Raw genomic sequence first — 23,340 nt, 5'->3', positions numbered from 1 at the left:
GATGAGCTATAAAACAACAAAAAAATTATCTCAGCCCCATGGTACAATGTGTAGAATTGCAGGAAATTGGTCCTAAAACTGCAAATAAAATCTCATACTCATGAGAAAATGTGTAGCATCGCATCATAAAACTGCAAATGTTTCTCTCTGCCCCATGGCAAAATGTGTTGAAATGCAGGAAGTTAGCTGTTTTCCCTAAAAAAAATTTTTTTTTACATATATTGTGGGGGGGGGCCTTCCACATATCCTTCCACTTACCTTCCACTGTGTTTTCAAAATACCCCCCAGAGAGTCATAATTCATTTTAAACTGTGTATAAATGCAGGAAGTGCGTTTTAAAATGTAGGGAAAAATGGGGGGGGACTCATCTACTGTACGTCCGACCCCAATATCTACACCATAATTTTTCTCTTGATCTAAACGGACCGTACTACTTTCAAGAGGCTAGCTAGCCTAGATTAGACTAGAAGCCTCATCGTGGCTAACGTCGGCTAGCATACACAACTTCCGTCAAATTAAGCTTACTAGCTTTCCCCTAGCATTATGGCAATCCCATTCCTATTTCCAATTCCTAGAGTTGAAGGGAGAAAGCATCCTGCGGGCACCTCCGATGAGGAAGCAGCCTCCGAGCACTTGGCTCGGGTAACCCCCAGAGCGAGGGGCCTTAGTGCGGGTCTGAGCGACCGGTGCGCCACCCGCCACAAAAGCATTACTGTGACGTCAGTGCCCCCACGTTTGGTTACAGCCAAATGGGGTGCTACGTCAGCCATTGCCGGAGCCCCCTGTGTCCATAAGGGCCCGGGGTTCATCCAGGCTATACAGTCTCACAGAAGCTAGGGCTGTGACGGTAATTGAATAACCGTGTAACTGACGGTTATGGATGAAGACCGTCATGAAATTAAAATAACCGTCAAAACCGTTTAAATAGGGCTACATTAATTGTAGGATTTAAAAAATGTTTTATTACCTTTTATTTTCATATAGGTAAACTTGATCTAATAGCGGGATTGTTTACTAATGATTATAAGCAATTGTTTTGCTAACTTTGTCTGTATATTAAAGTACTTTCTACTTGCCAACTGTCCTTTGTTGCTATAGCAGCTAATCCGCTCATAGCCGCGGGAAGTAGTTTGAGGGTGGAGTTGCTGCAAAAAAAAATGTATTCCTGATTTTTCAGGGGGTGCTACAGCACCCTCAGCACCCCTACTTCCCACAACTATGAATCCGCTAGATGTCCGGGAGTGTAGAGAGCTATAGGCCATGTGTAACAGTCCTGACCTGTTTTATGTTGTTTTTTATGTGTTTATGGTCAGGGCATGTGTTTTGGGTGGGCAGTCTATGTTATCTGTTTCTATGTGGGTTTCGGTTTGCCTGGTATGGCTCTTGATTAGAGGCAGGTGGTTTGCATTTTCCTCTAATCAAGAGTCATATTTAGGTAGGGCATTATCACTGTGTGTTTGTGGGTGGTTGTCTCCTGTGTCTGTGTCTATGTTTGCACCATACGGGACTGTATACGGTTTGTTCATTTCGTTCTTCACGTTGTATGTAAGTTCGTCGTTCAGGTCTGTCTACTTTCGTTTTGTTATTTTGTTAGTTTATAGTAAGTTCGTGTTTTCGTCTTATGTTTAATAAATCATTATGTCTTCACAATCCGCTGCGCCTTGGTTCCCTCAATACTCCTCCTTCTCCGAAAATGGAGAGGAGGAGGAAAATCGTTACAGAACCACCCACCAACCCAGAGCCAAGCAGCGGAGTCAAAGGAGAAAGGGACAGGAGAAGAAGGAGCAATGGACATGGGACGATGTGTTGGATGGAAAGGGTGTTTACACATGGGAGGAGATCCTAGCTGGTAGAGATCGCCTCCCATGGGAACAGCTGGAGGCACTGCGGAGAGCAGAGGCTACCGGAGAGAGGAACCGGAGCTATGAGGGAACGCGTCTGGCACGGAAGCCGAAAAAGCCCGTGAGTAACTCCCAAAAATTTCTTGGGGGGGGGGCTAAAGGGTAGTGGGCCAAGGGCAGGTAGGAGACCTGTGCCCACTTCCCGGGCTTACCGTGGAGAGCGGGAGTACGGGCAGGCGCCGTGTTACGCAGTAGAGCGCACGGTGTCTCCTGTACGAGTGCATAGCCCGGTGCGGGTTATTCCACCTCCCCGCACTGGGAGGGCTAGATTGGGCATTGAGCCAGGTGTCATGAGGCCGGCTCAACGCGTCTGGTCTCCAGTGCGTCTCCTCGGGCCGGCATACATGGCACCTGCCTTACGCATGGTTTCCCCGGTTCGCCTACATAGGCCGGTGCGGGTTATTCCACCTCCCCGCACTGGTCGGGCAACCGGGAGCATTCAACCAGGTAAGGTTGGGCAGGTTCAATGCTCAAGAGTGCCAGTACGCCTCCACGGTCCGGTATTTCCGGCACCACCTCCCCGCCCCAGCCTAGTACCTACAGTGTCTACACTATGCACTAGGCTACCAGTGCGTATCCTGAGCCCTGTTCCTCCTCCACGCACTCTCCCTGTGGTGCGTGTATTTAGCCCGGTGCCTCCAGTTCCGGGCCCACGCACTAAGCTACCAGTGCGTCTCCAGAGCCCTGTACACACTGTATATTCTCCCCCTACTAATCCTGATGTGCTTGTCCTCAGCCCGGCGTCACCAGTGCCGGTACCACGCATCAGGGATAGAGTAGGCTTTGAGAATACAGTGTGCCCTGTCCCTGCTCCCCGCACTAGTAGGAAGGTGCTTGTCAGTAGCACGGTGCCTCCAGTTCCGGCACCACGCACCAGGTCTACAGTGCGCCATATCCGGCCAGAGCCATCTGTCTCCTCAGCGCCATCTGAGCCATCCGTCTCCCCAGCGCCATCTGAGCCATCCGTCTCCCCAGCGCCATCTGAGCCATCCGTCTCCCCAGCGCCATCTGAGCCATCCGTCTCTCCAGCGCCATCTGAGCCATCTGTCTCCCCAGCGCCGTCTGAGCCATCCGTCTGCCATGAGCCTGCAAAGCCGCCCGTCTGCCATGAGCCTACAGAGCCATCCGCCAGACAGGAGCCGCTAGAGCCGTCAGCCAGACAGGAGCCGCTAGAGCCGTCAGCCAGACAGGATCTGCCAGAGCCGCCAACCAGACAGGATCTGCCAGAGCCGCCAACCAGACAGGATCTGCCAGAGCCGCCAACCAGACAGGATCTGCCAGAGCCGCCAACCAGACAGGATCTGCCAGAGCCGCCAACCAGACAGGATCTGCCAGAGCCGCCAGAGAGCCATGAGCAGCCAGAGCCGTCAGAGAGCCATGAGCAGCCAGAGCCGTCAAAGAGCCATGAGCAGCCAGAGCCGTCAGTGAGCCATGAGCAGCCAGAGCCGTCAGAGAGCCATGAGCAGCCAGAGCCGTCAGAGCGCCATGAGCGTCGAGAGCCGTCAGCCTGCCATGAGCGTCGAGAGCCGTCAGCCTGCCATGAGCATCGAGAGCCGTCAGCCTGCCATGAGCGTCAAGAGCCGTCAGCCTGCCATGAGCGTAGAGAGCCGTCAGCCAGCATGGACCTGCCAGAGCCGTCCAAACAGGACCTGCCAGAGTCCTTCAGCCGGGATCTGCCCCTTGTCCCGGTGTTGCCCCTTGTCCCGGTGCTGCCCCTTGTCCCGGTGCTGCCCCTTGTCCCGGTGCTGCCCCTTGTCCCGGTGCTGCCCCTTGTCCCGGTGCTGCCCCTTGTCCCGGTGCTGCCCCTTGTCCCGGTGCTGCCCCTTGTCCCGGTGCTGCCCCTTGTCCTGGTGCTGCCCCTTATTCCAGTGATGGTCCTTATCCTGGTGCTGCCCCTTGTTCTGGTGCTGCCCCTTGTCCCGGTGCTACCCCTTGTCCCGGTGCTGCCCTTTGTCCCGGTGCTAGCTGTTTATTTAGGGGAAGCTAATGTTTGGGTGGTCATTAGAAGGGGTAGACAGAAGAGGGGAGTGACTAAGGTGGTAAGGGGACAGCGTCCTGAGCCGGAACCACCACCGTGGTCAACTGCCCACCCGGACCCTCCCCTGGACTTTGTGCTTGTGCGCCCGGCGTGCGCATCTTGAGGGGGGGGTACTGTAACAGTCCTGACCTGTTTTATGTTGTTTTTTATGTGTTTATGGTCAGGGCATGTGTTTTGGGTGGGCAGTCTATGTTATCTGTTTCTATGTGGGTTTCGGTTTGCCTGGTATGGCTCTTGATTAGAGGCAGGTGGTTTGCATTTTCCTCTAATCAAGAGTCATATTTAGGTAGGGCATTATCACTGTGTGTTTGTGGGTGGTTGTCTCCTGTGTCTGTGTCTATGTTTGCACCATACGGGACTGTATACGGTTTGTTCATTTCGTTCTTCACGTTGTATGTAAGTTCGTCGTTCAGGTCTGTCTACTTTCGTTTTGTTATTTTGTTAGTTTATAGTAAGTTCGTGTTTTCGTCTTATGTTTAATAAATCATTATGTCTTCACAATCCGCTGCGCCTTGGTTCCCTCAATACTCCTCCTTCTCCGAAAATGGAGAGGAGGAGGAAAATCGTTACACCATGGCACTTCAGTAAAACAAATCTTTGATGTGTGGACTTTCTTTTATACAATGCGGGTTTTCATTGCTTGCTAGTAAAATCAATAAATTGGTCTTCTTTTAAAAAGGGTTGGATATGTCATTAATTATTCAACAGCAGTCGACAAGGTTGTTTTGGCTCTTGAGGCCTATAATGTACTAATGTTGTATCAATGGACAATGTGCCAATCTTCTCCAACCTGGCATGTATCATTTTATATGGAATCTTTTCTTAATTCATAGACTAATCAAAGCTGATCAGACCCGGTCCTGCCCTAGGAAAGACAATAAAAATAGCCGCCCTCCTATACCCGCAAAATAGAATAGTAGCCTAGGCTATACAGTGTCGGGTTTGCACTTTTATGAATACCCATGTGGTAGCCTATACCGTTTGTAAAACAGGACATTTACCATTGATCCCTGTCATTTGGTTACTTTAATTTATGTTTATTCATTTATTAAATACAGTAATTTACCATTCTCATTCGGAGTGGAAACATTGTTTGCAGAGTTCACAACCTGCTACGCTTGTGAGAAACAAGTTTTGGTTTATCTCATGCCATGTGTCTGATTTCTCTGTCCGGTTAATGTTGACGGAGAACTCGCGCCTGAGCACGCATAGAAGTACCTGGCCTGTTTCTCGCAAATGTCAAATGTAAGAAAGTGCCCAGCTCTCAGTGTAACGGTGGTCCTCCTCCTCCTCTTCAACCGAAGAGGAGGAGTAGTGATGGAACCAAGGCGCAGCATTGTGAAATGACATATTTAATAAAGACACGACAAAACAACGAAGACAGAAAACGAACTATACTTGAATTAACTAACAAAATAACAAAACGAATGTGTAGACAGACCTGAATTATACGAACTTACATAAAACACGAAGAACGCACGAACAGGGAAAATAGACTACACAAAAAGAACGATGTACAAAACAGACCGAACAGTCCCGTATGGTGCGACAAACACTGACACAGGAGACAACCACCCACAACAAACAGTGTGAAAACACCTACCTAAATATGACTCTCAATCAGAGGAAACGACACACACCTGCCTCTAATTGAGAGCCATATTAGGTACCCATTAACCAACATAGAAACAGAAAACATAGACTTCCCACCCAAACTCACGTCCTGACCAACTAACACATACAACAAACTAACAGAAATAGGTCAGGAACGTGACATAACCCCCCCCTTAAGGTGCGAACTCCGGGCGCACCAGCACAAAGTCTTGGGGAGGGTCTGGGTGGGCATCTGACCACGGTGGTGGCTCAGGCTCCGGACGCTGTCCCCACACCACCATAGTCACTCCCCGCTTCTGTATCCCCCTCCCAATGACCACCCTCCAACTAAACCCACCTAAAAGAAGGGGCAGCATCGGGATAAGGGGCAGCATCGGGATAAGGGGCAGCACCGGGATAAGGGGCAGCCCGGGCTGAGGGACGGCAGCTCCGGGCTGAGGGACGGCAGCTCCGGGCTGAGGGACGGCAGCTCCGGGCTGAGGGACGGCAGCTCCGGGCTGAGGGACTCTGGCAGGTCCTGGCTGAGGGGCTCTGGCAGGTCCTGGCTGGACGGCTCTGGCAGATCCTGGCTGGACGGCTCTGGCAGATCCTGGCTGGACGGCTCTGGCAGGTCCTGGCTGGACGGCTCTGGCAGGTCCTGGCTGGACGGCTCTGGCAGGTCCTGGCTGGACGGCTCTGGCAGGTCCTGGCTGGACGGCTCTGGCAGGTCCTGGCTGGACGGCTCTGGCAGGTCCTGGCTGGACGGCTCTGGACGCTCATGGCTGGCTGACGGCTCTGGACGCTCATGGCTGGCTGACGGCTCTGGACGCTCATGGTTGGCTGGCGGCTCTGGCAGATCCAGGCTGGCTGACGGCTCTGGACGCTCATGGCTGGCTGACGGCTCTGGACGCTCATGGCTGGCTGACGGCTCTGGACGCTCATGGCTGGCTGACGGCTCTGGACGCTCATGGCTGGCTGACGGCTCTGGACGCTCATGGCTGGCTGGCGGCTCTGGCAGATCCAGTCTGGTTGGCGGCTCTGGCAGATCCAGTCTGGTTGGCGGCTCTGGCACATCCAGTCTGGTTGGCGGCTCTGGCACATCCAGTCTGGTTGGCGGCTCTGGCAGAGCCTGTCTGGTTGGCGGTTCTGGCAGATCCTGACTGACGAATGGCTCTAGCGGCTCCTGACTGACTAACGGCTCTGACGGCTCGGGACAGACGGGCGGCTCTAATGGCTCGGGACAGACGGATGGCTCAGACGGCACTGGGCAGACGGATAGCTCAGACGGCACTGGGCAGACGGATGGCTCAGACGGCACTGGGCAGACGGATGGCTCAGACGGCACTGGGCAGACGGATGGCTCAGACGGCACTGGGCAGACGGATGGCTCAGACGGCACTGGGCAGACGGATGGCTCAGACGGCACTGGGCAGACGGATGGCTCAGACGGCACTGGGCAGACGGATGGCTCAGACGGCACTGGTGAGACGGATGGCTCAGATGGCACTGGTGAGACGGATGGCTCTGGCCGGATGAGACGCACTGTAGGCCTGGTGCGTGGTACCGGAACTGGAGGTACCGGGCTAAGGACACACACCTTCAGGCTAGTGCGGGGAACAACAACAGGGCACACTGGACTCTCAATGCGCACTATAGGCCTGGTGCGTGGTACCGGAACTGGAGGTATCGGGCTGAGGGCACGCACATCAGGGCGAGTGCGGAGAGAAGGAACAGTGCGTACAGGGCTCTGGAGACCCACAGGTGACTTAGTGCGTGGTGCCGGAACTGGAGGCACTGGGCTGGAGACATGCACCATAGGAAGAGTGCGTGGAGGAGGAACAGTGCTCTGAAAACGCACTGGAAGCCTGGTGCGTGGTATAGGCACTGGTGGTACTGAACTGGGGCGGGGAGGTGGCGCCGGAAATACCGGACCGTGTAGGCGTACTGGCTCCCTTGAGCATTGAGCCTGCCCAACCTTACCTGGTTGAATGCTCCCCGTCGCCCGACCAGTGCGGGGAGGTGGAATAACCCGCACCGGGCTATGTAGGCGAACCGGGGACACCATGCGTAAGGCTGGTGCCATGTAAGCCGGCCCGAGGAGACTTACTGGTGGCCAGATATGTAGGGCCGGCTTCATGACATTTGGCTGAATGCCCAATCTAGCCCTACCAGTGCGGGGAGGTGGAATAACCCGCACTGGGCTATGCACACGTACAGGAGACACCGTGCGCTCTACTGCGTAACACGGCGTCTGCCCGTACTCCCGCTCTCCACGGTTAGCCTGGGAAGTGGGCGCAGGTCTCCTACCTGCCCTTGGCCCACTACCTCTTAGCCCCCCCCACCCCCAAGAAATTTTTGGGTAGTACTCACGGGCTTTTCGGGCTTCCGTGCTAGACGCGTCCCCTCATAACGCCGGTTTTGGGCTTGATTCTCCGGTCTCCAGCCTTGCTTCCTTGCTGCTTCCTCATATCGCCGCCTCTCTGCTTTCGCTGCCTCCAACTCAGCTTTGGGGCGGCGATATTCTCCTGGCTGCGCCCAGGGTCCTTTGCCTTCTAGGTCTTCCTCCCATGTCCATTTCTCCAAATAATTAAGCCTCTCCTGTTGCGTGTTCCACTGCTCGAACTTATACTGCTTGGTTCTGGATTGGTGGGTGGTTCTTCAACCGAAGAGGAGGAGTAGTGATGGAACCAAGGCGCAGCGTTGTGAAATGACATATTTAATAAAGACACGACAAAACAACGAAGACAGAAAACGAACTATACTTGAATTAACTAACAAAATAACAAAACGAATGTGTAGACAGACCTGAATTATACGAACTTACATAAAACACGAAGAACGCACGAACAGGGAAAATAGACTACACAAAAAGAACGATGTACAAAACAAACCGAACAGTCCCGTATGGTGCGACAAACACTGACACAGGAGACAACCACCCACAACAAACAGTGTGAAAACACCTACCTAAATATGACTCTCAATCAGAGGAAACGACACACACCTGCCTCTAATTGAGAGCCATATTAGGTACCCATTAACCAACATAGAAACAGAAAACATAGACTGCCCACCCAAACTCACGTCCTGACCAACTAACACATACAACAAACTAACAGAAATAGGTCAGGAACGTGACACTCAGTCATTTCTTCACCTCACACAGTAAGTAAATTCAATTCAAAAGATAATACACTGGAAAAAAATATAAATGCAACATGCAACAATTTCTACGATTGTACTGAGTTACAATTCATATAAGGATATCAGTCAACTGAAATGAATTCATTAGGCCCTAATCCACATATGTCAGAGTCAAGGCCCGCGGGCCACATCCGGCCCGCGAGAAGGTTTTTTACGGCCCCTGGGATGATCTTGATTTATTATTAGAACCGGCCCGCAGACCGCAGCAAGCCGGCAGCCCGCAGATCTTTTACACGCACCAATACTACATTTCCCACAATGCAACGGTGACGCACCGAGCAGTAGGCTGCTTCATTTCAATATTTATTGGCACAGCAGTCGTCAGCATCACAGTAAAATTAACTTTCAGATACCCATCAAAAATGGCAAAACGGAAGGTGGACACTGAGAACCGGGGGTTTCAAACAAGGTGGGAGTCGGAGTATATGTTCACGGAGGTAGCTGGAAAACCTGTGTGTCTTCTGTGTGGAGAAAGTGTGGCGGTACTGAAAGAGTATAATCTGAGACGACATTATGAAACGAAACACGCGGACAAAAACAAGAATATGGACATGGAACAAAGGCTACAAAAGGCAGAGGAATTAAAACGAGGCCTCAAATCTCGACAGGCTCTGTTCAAAAAAGCCAAATCACAAGGCCAGGCTGCTGTCAAGGCCAGTTTTATTTTGGCAGAAGAGATCGCTAAATCAGCCCGGCCATTTACGGAGGGGGATTTCATCAAAAACTGCATGATTAAAGTTTGTGACGAAGTTTGCCCAGAAAAAAGGCAACTCTTTTTAAATGTGAGTCTGAGCAGAAACACCATTGCCGAGAGAGTAGACCAGTTGTCCATCAATCTAAAAGAGCAGCTTGTGAAAAAGGGAAAAGATTTCATTGCATATTCCTTGGCTGTGGATGAGAGCACCGACATTTCTGACATTGCCCAGTTGTCAATTTTCATCCGCGGAGTGGACTCCAGCCTAAGCGTGACAGAGGAGTTTTTGGCTTTACGTCCTATGCATGGCACAACTACGGGGCATGATTTGTATGAAGAGGTGTCAAGATGTGTAAATGAGATGGAGCTGCCTTGGGAAAAACTCGTGGGTTTGACAACCGACGGAGCACCTGCGATGTGTGGACACAGGAGCGGACTGGTGGCGAAGATACGGGAAAAGATGCAAGAGGAAAACGCGACAGGTGAGCTGACAGCTTATCATTGTATCATACACCAGGAAGCGTTGTGCGGTAAAGCCTTGAAAATGGAGCATGTAATGAGCATCATCACGCGCACAGTTAACTTTATCAGAGCCAAAGGTTTGAATCACCGCCAGTTCAAGGCATTTCTGACGGAGTTAGAAACGGAGCATGGTGATTTGCCTTATCACACAGAGGTGCGATGGCTAAGCCAGGGAAAGGTGCTTCAAAGATGTTTCGAGCTTCGTGAGGAGATTTGTCTGTTCTTGGACAGCAAAGGGAAAGACACAACACAACTCCGAGACGAAATGTTTCTGTGTGAAATGGCTTTTCTGTGTGACATTACGAGTCATCTGAATGCAATGAACTTGCAGCTGCAGGGTCGGGATCATGTCATCTCTGATATGTACAGTACAGTGAAGGCATTTAAAACCAAACTGACTCTGTGGGAGACGCAGATGCGGAAAGAAAATTTGAGCCACTTTCCCAGCTGCCAGACCATGAAAGAGAAGCTCTCTACCAGTGCGTTCCCGAGCGCACAGTTGGCTGATAAAATAGGTATGCTTGCCGCTGACTTTCGACGCCGATTTGCTGACTTTGAAGCACAAAAAAGCAGGTTGGAACTGCTCGGTAACCCATTTGCTGTTGACGTGGAAAGCTCACCACCAAACCTCCAAATGGAGTTGATTGACCTCCAATGCAATGATGCACTGAGGGCAAAATATGCGGCAGTGGGTGCTGCGGAGTTCGCCCGTTTCCTCCCCGACACAATGCCCCAGCTGCGCATCCAGGCTGCTCAAACGTTGTCTATGTTTGGCAGCACATACCTGTGTGAACAACTGTTTTCTTTGATGAACCTGAACAAAACATCACACAGAAGTCGACTTACTGCTGAACACCTCCACTCAATTCTGAGGATTTCCTCAGCTCAGAGCCTTACCCCGAACATTGATGAACTTGTGGAAAAGATGGGACACCACCAAGTATCACCCTCAACCTCAAACAAGTGAACATTACTGTGCAATCACATATTTAGAGTTTTTACTCAGTTCAAGTTTAAAAGTTAAAGTTTAATATTTGTTTTCACTGCATGTTACTTCTCCTTAAACAAAGTGTTGTTTTTGATTAATAGATTTTTGCACTTTATTTTATTGTATTTCAATCCAATTATATTTTAAAAATATTTCAGTTGAGTGGATGATAGAAAATTGCTATTATTGTTTTTTTCTTTGAAGTAAATTTAGCCCACTTTTGCTAAAATAGAAAATATAGGCTACTGATGGTGCCTTGAATACCGGTTTCTTTCATTTAATGTTCATGTTATGGGGATTTTTATATAAAGGAAATTTGTCTTTTGTGTCTGTTGAAAATTAAAGATTACTGACAGAGCCATAAGAAAATATTGCTTTATTTATCTGATCATATTGGAATATATTTGTTAGGTTTTCAGTAGGTTCAATTAGGTTCACTAGACTATATGCGTAATTTAAAAATTTTTCAATGAACATTCGAACAGTCCGGCCCTCGGCTTGTAGCTAAATTTTTTATTTGGCCCTCCGTCCATTTGACTTTGACACCCCTGCCCTAATCTATAGATTTCACATGACTGGGAATACAGATATGCATCTGTTCATCACACATACCTTAAAAAAAGTAGAGGTGTGGATCCGAAAACCAGTCAGTATCTGGTGTAACTAGGGTTGCAAAGGGTCGGAAACTTTCAGGTAAATTTCCGTAATTTTCACGGAAATTTTCCATGGGAAGTTAATTTTGGTTAATTTTGGGAACTTTGCTTAAATTCATCAAAAAAGTTAGCTTATAAGAGTGGATCTTTTTTTGCGGGATACACATCAGGCAATTCTAGGTCTTGTGGTATATTTCAGTTAAACTATCCCAAATTCAATGGAATTGCAACCCTCTGCATGCACAGTACACTCTTCCATCACATGTACAGCTGATTCTCAAGATCTTGCACACTAATGAGATGCTATTGAGCCAACACTACTACAGTGTCTGAGCCAAGAACTACTTGCTTTCTGGTAAGTTTTAATTACAATACTGGGTGGGGTGAAGATATTTTATATGACATACATTATTTTTTGTTCACTAGTAAATAGTAGCCTACAGCAAAGTGTGTTTAAATCATTTCGTACTTGTTAACAATTTCTGCTAGTTAGTTTTTGCTACCATGTGGGTTTTAGCTTGCTTGAGCCTGTGAACTGAGGAGTGTTAATTAACCTGTTTCCATACATGTTTAATTTTAAAACATTATCCTTACAAAGGAGTTGTTTAATCTAACTGCTTAACTATTTATCTGTACATGGAATTGTATTTTTTTTTTTACTCATGATCTTCTAATCTTTACAGGAAAATGCCACGGGCATTATCTGATGTGTGGAGGCATTTCACTGCAGCTAATGTAGAAGGAAAAGCGGTATACATTTGCAAATACTGTGTCCAAATCATATGTGAAGAACGCAACAAAGATGCAGAATCATCTGGCCAAGTCCCCTCAGCGCTCACAACAAGCAACCTCTGACAAAAGTCCTTCTACTTCTATTCGAGGTGAAAATGATGAATCAGACACCTTATCGATAGCAACAGCTCATTGTCCTCCTGGAATCAGAAGTTTTTTTGACCCAATGAAGGAATGTAGTCAAAGAAATGCAGATGAATGTCTTGCTCGAGCTGTGTATGCAACTGGTTCACCTCTGATGCTCACAGGCAATGTGTATTGGAAGAGATTTCTGAATGTTCTCCGCCCAGCATACACCCCTCCAGCTTAATCTACTCATTTGCTGAATGCAGAGTTCAACAGAGTTCAAGTGAAGGTCAAGCAAATCATAGAGAAAGCAGACTGTATTGCAATCATCTCTGATGGGTGGTCGAATGTTTGTGGGCAAGGACTAATTAACTACATCATCTCTACCCCTCAACCAGTATTCTACAAAAGCATAGACAGAAGGGAAAACAGACACACCGGTCTCTACATTGCAGATGAGCTGAAGGCAGTCATCAATGACTTTGGACCACAGAAGGTATTTGCACTGGTGACAGACAAAGCTGCAAACATGAAGGCTGCTTGGTCTAAAGTGGAGGAGTCCTACCCTCACATCACACCCATTGGCTGTGCTGCTCATGCATTGAATCTGCTCCTCAAGGACATCATGGCACTGAAAACAATGGATACACTCTATAAGAGAGCCAATGAAATGGTTAGGTATGTGAAGGGTCATCAAGTTATAGCAGCAATCTACCTCACCAAGCAAAGTGAGAGGAATAAGAGCACCACATTGAAGCTGCCCAGCAACACCCGTCGGGGTGGTGCTGTCATCATGTTTGACAGTCTCCTGGAGGGGAAGGAGTCTCTCCAAGAAATGGCCAAATGGCCAGTCTGCCAATATCGACCGCCCCATCAAGAGAATCCTCCTGGATGATGTATTTTGGGAGAGAGTGATAAGCAGCCTGAAACTCCTGAAACCTATAGCAGTAGCCATTGCACGGATTGAGGGAGACAATGCCATCCTGTCTGATGTTCAGACTCTGCTTGCAGATGTAAGAGAAGAAATCCGTACTGCCCTGCCCACTTCCCTGTTGCTCCAAGCAGAGGAAACTGCAGTTCTGAAATACATCAAAAAGCGTGAAGACTTCTGCCTGAAGCCCAGCGTACATGTTGGACCCCAAGAATGCTGGCATCATTACCGTGTCTCGCCACCTAGGCCTGGATGAGGGCAAGGTTCTTGGCAGTCTGGCAAAGTACACTTCCAAGCAAGGGCTTTGGGATGGAGATGCTATATGGCAATCGTGCCAACATATCTCATCAGCCACCTGGTGGATCTGAGGCTCTTTCCCCTGTTGCCTCCATCATCCTCCAAATCCCACCAACATCAGCTTCCTCAGAGTGTAACTGGACCTTGTTTGGGAATACACACACACCAAAGCACGCAACAAGCTGACCTTGGTTGAAAAAATGGTGGCCATCGGGGCAAATTTGAGGCTTTTTGAGCCTGACAACGAGCCATCCTCGACGAACCGGCGGAGGCGTGGGAGCCCGACGAGCCGCATGAGGCGTGGGAGCCCGACGAGCCGGCTAAAGTGTGGGAGCGTCGACAAGTTGGTTGAGGCATGACGTGGGATGAGAGCCTGATGAGCCGGCTGAGGTGTGGGAGCCCGACAAGCCGGCTGAGGCATGAAGTGGGATGGAAGCCTGCCGAGCCAACCGAGGCAAAAAAAACTCTCGAGCCAGCTAAGGCATGGAAGGCCGACGAGCCAGCTGAGGCACCCCTGAAGGTGGGTGTAATGTACGATGACAGCTCAATTCGGGGGGGAATGGACAGTGGCTGCATATCAATTACCTGGAGCTCCTAACCGTGTAGCTGGCGCTGAGGCGCTTCATCCCGCCTTTGTCCGGCCGGCTTGTGCTGGTCAGAACTAGCAATACTTATGGCGGTGGTGGCAAATATTAACAGACGGTGAGGGGCTCAGTCTCTCTCTCTCCTAATGATATTCTATCCAGGTGGGGCCCTAGAGCATTGGGCCAGTAACCAAAATGTTGCTGGTTTGAATACCCGAGCCGACTATGTGAACATCTGTCGATGTGCCCTTGAGCAAGGCACTTAACTCTAATTTGTTTCAGGGGCACCGTACTACTATGGCTGAACCCTGGGTGGTCTCACAGATATGGGAAATGTTCGGTAGGGCCGAAGTAGATCATTACGCATCTCAAGGAAGCGTGCTTTGTCATCTGTTTCTCTCGATAAGGGACTTGAGTACTTCAATGGGAAATTAGACAATGAGCACCTGGTTCAGCCCACGTGAAGCGGGTACGCCTGGAGGGCTTGTTGTTAATTCTTGTGGCTCCCCATTGGCCAAAGCAACCTCGTTTCACAGAGATCATTCACCTTTTAAGAGGACACCAGTGGCAACTCCAGTTGCGCAGGGACTTGTTGTCCCAGGCGCAAGGGCAGGTTTGGCACGCAATGGGATTTGGTTCCTATGGGCCTGGCCCCTGAGAGGGCCAATCTGATGGCTAGAGGGTTACCTCCGTATAGAATAACTATCTTCAAAGTAAAGACTCGGGATGTCGGGTTGTGAAATGAAAGCTTCTTTTAGTAATAATACTTGTTCACGTTACATTTAACAACTTTAGATTCTACAAAACAATAAAACAAAGTTGCTAGCGAAAGTCAGGATAATCACTTGTCACCTTTTTTTTCTACTACCTGTTGCAAGGCATTCTGGTACCTGCAGTCAATAGTGTAATCCAATACCAACCAATACAACAGAAATATGTATGTAGTTCTCTCAATCTCCATCACACAAATTCTAATACAATTACATATGTAATTAACTGTAAAGAAAATATCTTTAGACACAGCTCAATTAATTAACTGTAAACATTAACTCTGTAACCCATTAAAAGTTACAACACTCCGAACGTTACTGCTACTATTCAGTCTGCAAGGGCGGGGGGGGAGGCTGTAGGCCAGGGGTGTCAAACTCATTCCACGGAGGGCCTAGTGTCTGCAGGTTTTTGGTTTTTCCTTTCAATAAAGCCCTAGACAACCAGGTGTGGGGAGTTCCTAACTAATTAGTGATGTTAATTCATCAATCAAGTACAAGGGAGGAGCGAAAACCCACAGACACTCGGCCCCCCGTGGAATGAGTTTGACACCTGTGCTGTAGGCGTATAAAGTGGCAAGCGTTTGAGCTCTGGTGCCAAGATAAAGGGCTGGTTCCTTGTCAGTGCTTATGTCCCTACAGGAACATCGGGCATTTCATTTGCGAGAGTGCGACACCCCATAGTATGTTGTACCTCGTTTCCCTCCTTCAGAGAACTGTAGTTATAGTCATAACGTTACGGGCTCAGTTACTAGAAGGAAAGCATCTTAGTATACAGGTTTTCGCTAAGAGCGAGACTTAATTAATATGGCTGAGATCCCGTTAACGGGATCGACTTGACAACAGCCAGTGAAAGTGCAGGGCGCCAAATTCAAACAACAGAAATCTCATAATTAAAATTCCTCAAACATACAAGTATTTTACACCATTTTAAAGATAAACTTGTTGTTAATCCCACCACAATGTCCGATTTCAAAAAGGCTTTACGACGAAAGCACACCAAACGATTATGTTAGGTCAGTACCTAGTCACAGAAAAACACAGCCATTTTTCCAGCCAAAGAGAGGAGTCACAAAAAGCAGAAATAGAGATAAAATTAATAACTAACCTTTGATGGTCTTCATCAGATGACACTCATAGGACTTCATGTTACACAATACATGTATGTTTTGTTCGATAAAGTTCATATTTATATCCAAAAATCTTAGTTTACATTGGCGCGTTATGTTCAGTAATGTTTTGCCTCCAAAACATCCGGTGATTTTGCAGAGAGCCACATCAATTTACAGAAATACTCATATTAAACATTGATAAAAGAAACAAGTATTACACATGGAACTTTAGATGAACTTCTCCTTAATGCAACCGCTGTGTCAGATTTCAAAAAAACTTTACGGAAAAAGTACACCATGCTATAATCTGAGTACAACGCTCAGAGACCAAAACAAGCCATACAGATATCCGCCATGTTGTGGAGTCAACACAAGTCAGAAATAGCATTATAAATATTCACTTACCTTTGATGATCTTCATCAGAATGCACTCCCAGGAATCCCAGTTCCACAATAAATGTTTGTTTTGTTCGATAACGTCCATAATTTATGTCCATATACCTCCTTTTTGTTCGCGCGTTTAGTTCCAAAATCCAAATTGATGACGCGCAGGCCAGACAAAAAGTTTAAAAAATTCCATTACAGTTCGTAGAAACATGTCACACGATGTATAGAATCAATCTTTAGGATGTTTTCAACATAAATCTTCAATAATGTTTCAACCGGAGAATTTCTTTGTCTGTAGAAATGCGATGGAACGCAGCTAACTCTCACCGGGGCGCGCCTGAGTGAGCTCGTGGCACTCTGCCAGAGCCCTGACTCAAACAGCTCCCATTCCCCCCTCCTTCACAGTAGAAGCATCAAACAAGGTTCTAAAGACTGGTGACATCTAGTGGAAGCCTTATGAAGTGCAATATGACCCCATAGACACTATATATTGGATAGGCAAACCTACAAACCTCAGATTTCCCACTTCCTGGTTGGATTTTTTCTCAGGTTTATGCCTGCCATATGAGTTCTGTTATACTCACAGACATCATTCAAACAGTTTTAGAAACGTCAGAGTGTTTTCTATCCAAATCTACTGATAATATGCATATCTTAGCTTCTGGGACTGAGTAGGAGGCAGTTTACTCTGGGCACCTTATTCATCCAAGCTACTCAATACTGCCCCCAGCCATAGGAAGCTTTAAGTAAAGTAATCGAGCTATCAGAATCAAATTCATTGTTTTTTCTTGGGTAAGGCCTATTCCCAGATTTTACAGAAATCCTGGTTGGACAATTCCTGGAATCAGGAGGAGGGAATAAGAAGACGTTCCAGAAATCCTCCAATCCTCCAATTTCCAGAAAAGGTGGGAATTTTGTGAAAACTAGCATCATTTTTTCAACCCTAGAATGGATGGTAAACATGAATACATTACCTCTATTCAAAAGCATACATAGCATTAACCTATTTCCTCAAGTGACCCATTGGCATGCCAGTCAGACAGGGTAGTGCAGGTAGGATTAATTGGAGACAGTATAGTACTATAGGGTTCATTTGGAGGCATTATAGTACTATAGGGTTCATTTGGAGACGTTTGTCCTTGATTCCGTAGGCCTATAGTGTGGATCAGAAAAGCCCCTGTACATAACGGAGATAACAATAGAATAGAATAGACGTAGCTAAATGGAGCTAAATTCAATTGTAGGATAACAACGCATCAAGAGCCCAAAGCACATGACCAACCAATCTGATTGCGGTCCCTTAACATTGACCCTGAACTTCTCGTAGAGACAGAGCGAGTGATAGATTTAAACATGACTCTGCAGAGTTGACATTCTTGCGTGTGTGTCTATGCGTGTGTCGTCAACTCAAAATTATGAACTAGTTCACACAATCGTGTCAGCCGGAGGTGTCGCTCACAGTGACTTCCTAGTTATCGTCGCTACAGTTACTGTCTTAGCCATCCTCCATTGTGTGCACTAGTGGAAGCTTAGGGGTTCAAACGGTATTTGAAATCTTTCCTGGAATGGCAACTCTGCCAGGGTTGGAGTTTGCACTTCGGGATTTCTGTGGACTATTCCATTGGTTCCATTTGTGCCATCAACCTCAATCGAGCACAGATAAAGTTATTTTATCTTTCTAATACTATTCGAACCCAGATCTGGCTTAGGGAAGGAAGACCTTAGGTCCTGAGGCTGAAGATATATTTAGCTTTAAAGCCACTAATCGTTTAACTGTAGCTGGTCCTTGGCAGAGAATGGCCCCTAGGCTCTAAGCCCCAACACACCAGCTGCCCAGGGCTCTATCCCAAATGGCACCCTATTCCCTATATAGTGCACTACTTTTGACCAGGCCCCATTGAGCTCTGGTCAAAAGTAGTGCAATCTATAGGGAAGAGGGTGCCATTTGGGATGCATCCCAGACCTTCCACCCTTCTCCTTTCCTCCTTCCCTCCCTCACAATAAGCATCTGTGGAGGAGGAAAAGGTGCCATGTGGGTGGAGATAATGATCACTCAGATCTGTAAGGCTAATCTGAATGCCTCAAGTGTTTCTTTCTTTACCCTGGTCCCCACCAGTGAACTAGTAAACTATCTGCAATTGATTGTATTTATGAGAGTCATGAGAGCTGTTGTTTGACAGGTTGTAAGACTTCAGATCGGCCCATAGGCAACCTATATGTTGGTATGTACTGAACCTTCATTACACAATTATGAATATAGAGTGCATAAGCTCGCTATAGGTTGCAAGTGTTTTCCCAGCAAATTGCCCTCCATCTGTTAGGGATGGCCAAAAGGTAACTAGAAACACTGAGATAGTGTGCAAACAAGTAGGGGTTTCATTCTCCAAATTTGCAAAAATACAAATAACTACTAGAGAAAATAAACCAAAAAGTGCTTTAAAATAGACTAAATGTATAATTGAATTTCAATAAAAAATGTCAATAATGACTGTCATATAATGTTTCAACTTTTAAAAAAGATTTATGCCTGCCTGTTTCTGCCTGACTGCCCGTCTGCCCGTCTGCCCGTGTGTGTGTGTGTGTGTGTGTGTGTGTGTGTGTGTGTGTGTGTGTGTGTGTGTGTGTGTGTGTGTGTGTGTGTGTGTGTGTGTGTGTGTGTGTGTGTGTGTGTGTGTGTGCTGTAGTGTGGCTCACAGGCTGAGGAGAGTACAAGAGACAGTACAGGACAGGGTGGAAGGTTAACAGATTGTGACATTTTCAGTAGGGCAGAGAGATCGACCGAGAGAAAGAGAAAAACTGTGAGAGAGAGCTAGGGAGAGAGAGAGCTAGAGAGAGAGAGAAAACGAGAGAGAGAGAGAGGGATCTAATTCATCTAATTATATTCCAAACCAGTGTTCTAGAGTTCCATCTCGAGCTGTAAACACACTTAATCACCTAATCATAAAGCCTTTGATGAGTTCAATGAGGTGTGTTAGTCTTGTCCTGGGGCAGCAGGGTTGATTTACACTAATCTAAACCATGTCTCAGCACTGAAGGGTCAGTCAGTATCCTTACTACTACAGACCAGATGTAGGCTACACTCTATTGGAAGCAGGGGAGTGGTTGTAGACTCTTTGACAGAGAAATGAATGTGTATCGATCTATTCAATGTCTATAAGGTGGCCAGAGAGAGTATCATATGATAGATTAACAGCCTAGCTAGCGACTGAAGTGGTATCCCAAAGGGGACCACTACTTTTGACTCTATGTTCATGTATCATCACTCAACGTTCACCCCTCCATATAGCATGTCAGACAGTCTCTAGGAGTTATATTTCTATATCTAGAGATATTTATCACTATTAGCTATAAAAAACATTTCTATGTCTATGGCCGTAACTAGTATCTCTATAATCCAGGCTGTATCACAACCGGCCGTGATTGGGAGTCCCATAGGGCGGCGCACAATTGGCCCAGCGTCATCCGGGTTTGGCCGGTGTAGGGAATTTGTTCTGAACTGACTTGACTAGTTAAATAAAGGTTACTTTTTTATTTATCTTTATGAAAAAGCACTGTTGAGAGCCACTGGTGGAGGCGGAGCCAGGGCCAGTCTATTGATTTTACTGTTTAGGGCGCCTCGGCTCCAAGCCCCCGCCCAGTATGAACATTATATAATGCAAACCACATGATACAATGCCTCATTGAACACATCAAATGGCTGTCAGATACTTCACAAAAATATTGATGTTTTTTCTTCTGGCAAATGTCAACCAATGTCATTGCCTAAATGCATTAAATATATATATATATATATGTATGTTGCTGAAATAGCCTACTTCAGTGTGTTTATAACTGTTTAATAAACTAGTAATAACATTAGTACTAAAATGGAGACTATTTGACGTGGTTGATAGAGTCAAATTGAATTAGGGTTATGTTCAACATAAAGAAAGTTTATCAATTGCAATAAAAATGGTTGACATTCCAATTTAGTTACATATAGGCCTACTTTACAGTGGAAAACAGCTGCTTTGTTTATAATGGCCTAAATCAAATCAGTACTCAAGGAGGAAGGAACAAAACAATATTGTGTGCATTCTTGTCCAACGAAAATGACACGGGTGAAGACCTGAGTTGTATCGTAACCATCCTATGCTATCATGAGAAGGCTAAATGTAAACATGTCAAAATGCTCTTACTTAAGCAGTTTACTGAGAACCTTCACCAGGGACCACAACAACACGTATACCTAGATATACTGAGCCATAGGATCAGCCTAAACTAGATTAGCCCAACTGATTGGTCAAAACCCTGGCCATAAGCTGTCTACTCCCCAGAACGAGTTCGAAAACGGGGGATATAGTCCCCCATTGTCTTGTAGCCTAGTCAGTGACCGATCGATTCACCAATGTTTATCGACTACCTGATGTGATGCGTCTGAGCCTCAAATACTATAGTTATCATTGCTAAAAACCCAATTATACAAGACTTAGTGATGTTTATATTGTTAACTAATACAACTGTATGACTTAGTTGGTATGGCAAGGGGCTTGCAACGCCAGGGTTTTGGGTTCGATTCGCACGGGGGACCAGTACGAAAATGAATCCAACAAAATACGACTGTTTAGTGCAAAGTAGCTAGCTAGTCCGTTTATGGAGAGTTAGCTGAATAATTTCTCTTGTGAACGTGATGTGTTTTCTAAAAAAAATCCCTCAAAAGTTATTATTAGCGACGTGAATTACCAGTCTGTCCATTGTGGATCCACATGGCTAGCAAGATCTGTGCAAAAGTTCATATCAATATTTTTCCAACCATAATTCATAAAGTATGTACCATTGTTATGCAGACACTTTACTCACCCGATAGGTCGTTAAGTGGAATTTTCTTGCCAATGTCTGGACGAGGATTTTCCTCGATATTGCCAACCCTTTCTATGAAATAATCTTTACTTCTTAAACTAGCTAACGGCCAGTATACCGCTAACTCATCTCAAGTCTAGCGAGTTCGTACCTAGTACTCACACTTCCAAGAACTACAAGGAACAACAGCGAATGTGGTCATAAAGTTCGCTAAACGTGTATCCTAACGTTAACATCTGAAAATCCAATAGATTTCAACCAGACAGCATATTTTCTTGTAGAGTGCACTGCTTCTGAAGTCCTCTCTCCTCAGCAGCCTACTTGCTCTAACAATCAACCCTTCCCCCACTCTCCTCCTCTTATCCCTCCCTCTCTCCCTCTATACCAGACCAGTCTGTCACTGCTGGCTGCTTCCCCTCTCTCTACTTCAAAAGTAGGCTGTGACCATAGAGTGTGTTTGAGTGAGAGTGCGTGTGTGTGTGCGTGTGAAGTCATCAGTCATGCAAGCTCGCGTGCTGTATCTTTATGTGTGAGATATTTAACATTATGAAAGAGCTGGCCGAGGTCAAAAAGCTACCTTTCTCTTCTATAAAATCAAACTTTAAAAATATTTATTTAGTAGGGGCCTAAGTCAATGGAGTGATATAGTCCTTAAAATAAAGGCTATCTGTTTAATTCACACAATAATGGCAACTCTGGTGCTTGGCCAAAAATATTTAGGCTAAACAATTCAAAGCCGTGTAAAAACGTTTTTAAATGAATGTAGGCTAGACTAGAGAGACTCCATTCAGTCAGTCAAGAGAAGTTGAACACAAGTCAGCATCCAAGCTCTTGTGTCATGGTCTATCTGTCCCTGTTCCTCTTCCTCCAACCCCCATCTGTTCGCCAAGCATTATATTCCGCAGAAAACAAACGCTCCATTCATACATGCTCCTCTCGCGCTGGCGCAGGAGAATGAAACCATGAGCCCCACATGAGAACAAACTTTCTGGGCCCGAATGAATGAGCAACCTGGACTCAGGGGTAGACGTAACATAGTAAATGTAAATCCAAAAACACTCTAATTATGAATGTTACGTTACGTTTCGTATGTTATGTATTCATTTGTGGATGTCCATCATCGATTTCAAATAATATATTACAAATTTGCAAATGTATGATACGTTACAAGTTACAATTTGTTGTGGGTAACATTAGCTGGGTGGCTACGGGTAACGTTAGCTAGGTGGCTAATGTTAGCTAGGCTAGGGTGTAGGGGTTAAAGCAGCCTGGTTTCAGAACATCTCATATTAATCTGTATGTAAATCCGAGACACTCCATTTAGTATTGTAATGAAACAGCAGGGAGCAGGTCTCGAACCCTCGACCTCCTAAGCCCGAGGTCCGGCGCGCTATCGACTGTGCCGCAAAAGCATGCTCAAGCGGCAGAGTCGATTTCCGCGCTTATAAACCCAGGGTCGTTACTCTACTCCCTCCTTTCAAAGAGCGCGTCCTCGCGCTAGCTTGCGACTTTACGTCTTACAGGAACGCGCTCACCGGCCAAGCACACGCACTGTCGTGGATGCGAGGTCCGATCACTTCTGACACCAATGTAATGGAACAGCAGGGAGCAGGTCTCGAACCCTCGACCTCCTAAGCCCGAGGTCCGGCGCGCTATCGACTGTGCCGCAAAAGCATGCTCAAGCGGCAGAGTCGATTTCCGCGCTTATAAACCCAGGGTCGTTACAGTATGATATGTTACGGCCGTATCGGCACTTCTAATTTTGGGGGGAATTGCATACTAGTACCTCTATAAAATACAAAGTAGCCTATTGCTGGCCAAGATTCACACATCGAGGCAAAAAAGGTTGATCAAAGCGGAATGAAGGCAGGATCTTCATTGAATAGCAGTGGGCATTTATTTACTGATTCCTCTTTGTTCAAGTTTATTTGGCGCTATTCTGTGAATCTGTGAGTGACAGTAGGCTGTTCGA

At 46.8% G+C, this 23,340-nt stretch overlaps 1 protein-coding gene across 1 annotated transcript in view; it reads right to left on the bottom strand.

The window, feature by feature from the left end:
- Window positions 1–21,702, bottom strand: part of LOC129865575 (galactose-3-O-sulfotransferase 2-like) — a 61,748-nt gene extending 40,046 nt beyond the window's left edge. Inside the window, exon 1 of the mRNA XM_055938462.1 lies at window positions 21,369–21,702. The gene's annotated coding sequence lies outside the window, so the exon portion shown is untranslated. The remainder of the gene's footprint in view (window positions 1–21,368) is intronic.
- Between the last annotated feature and the right edge of the window lie 1,638 nt (window positions 21,703–23,340).

This window comes from Salvelinus fontinalis, chromosome 11 (genome assembly GCF_029448725.1).
Source record: "Salvelinus fontinalis isolate EN_2023a chromosome 11, ASM2944872v1, whole genome shotgun sequence".
Lineage (NCBI taxonomy): Eukaryota > Metazoa > Chordata > Actinopteri > Salmoniformes > Salmonidae > Salvelinus > Salvelinus fontinalis.
This window is presented reverse-complemented; position numbering and strand designations above follow the sequence as displayed.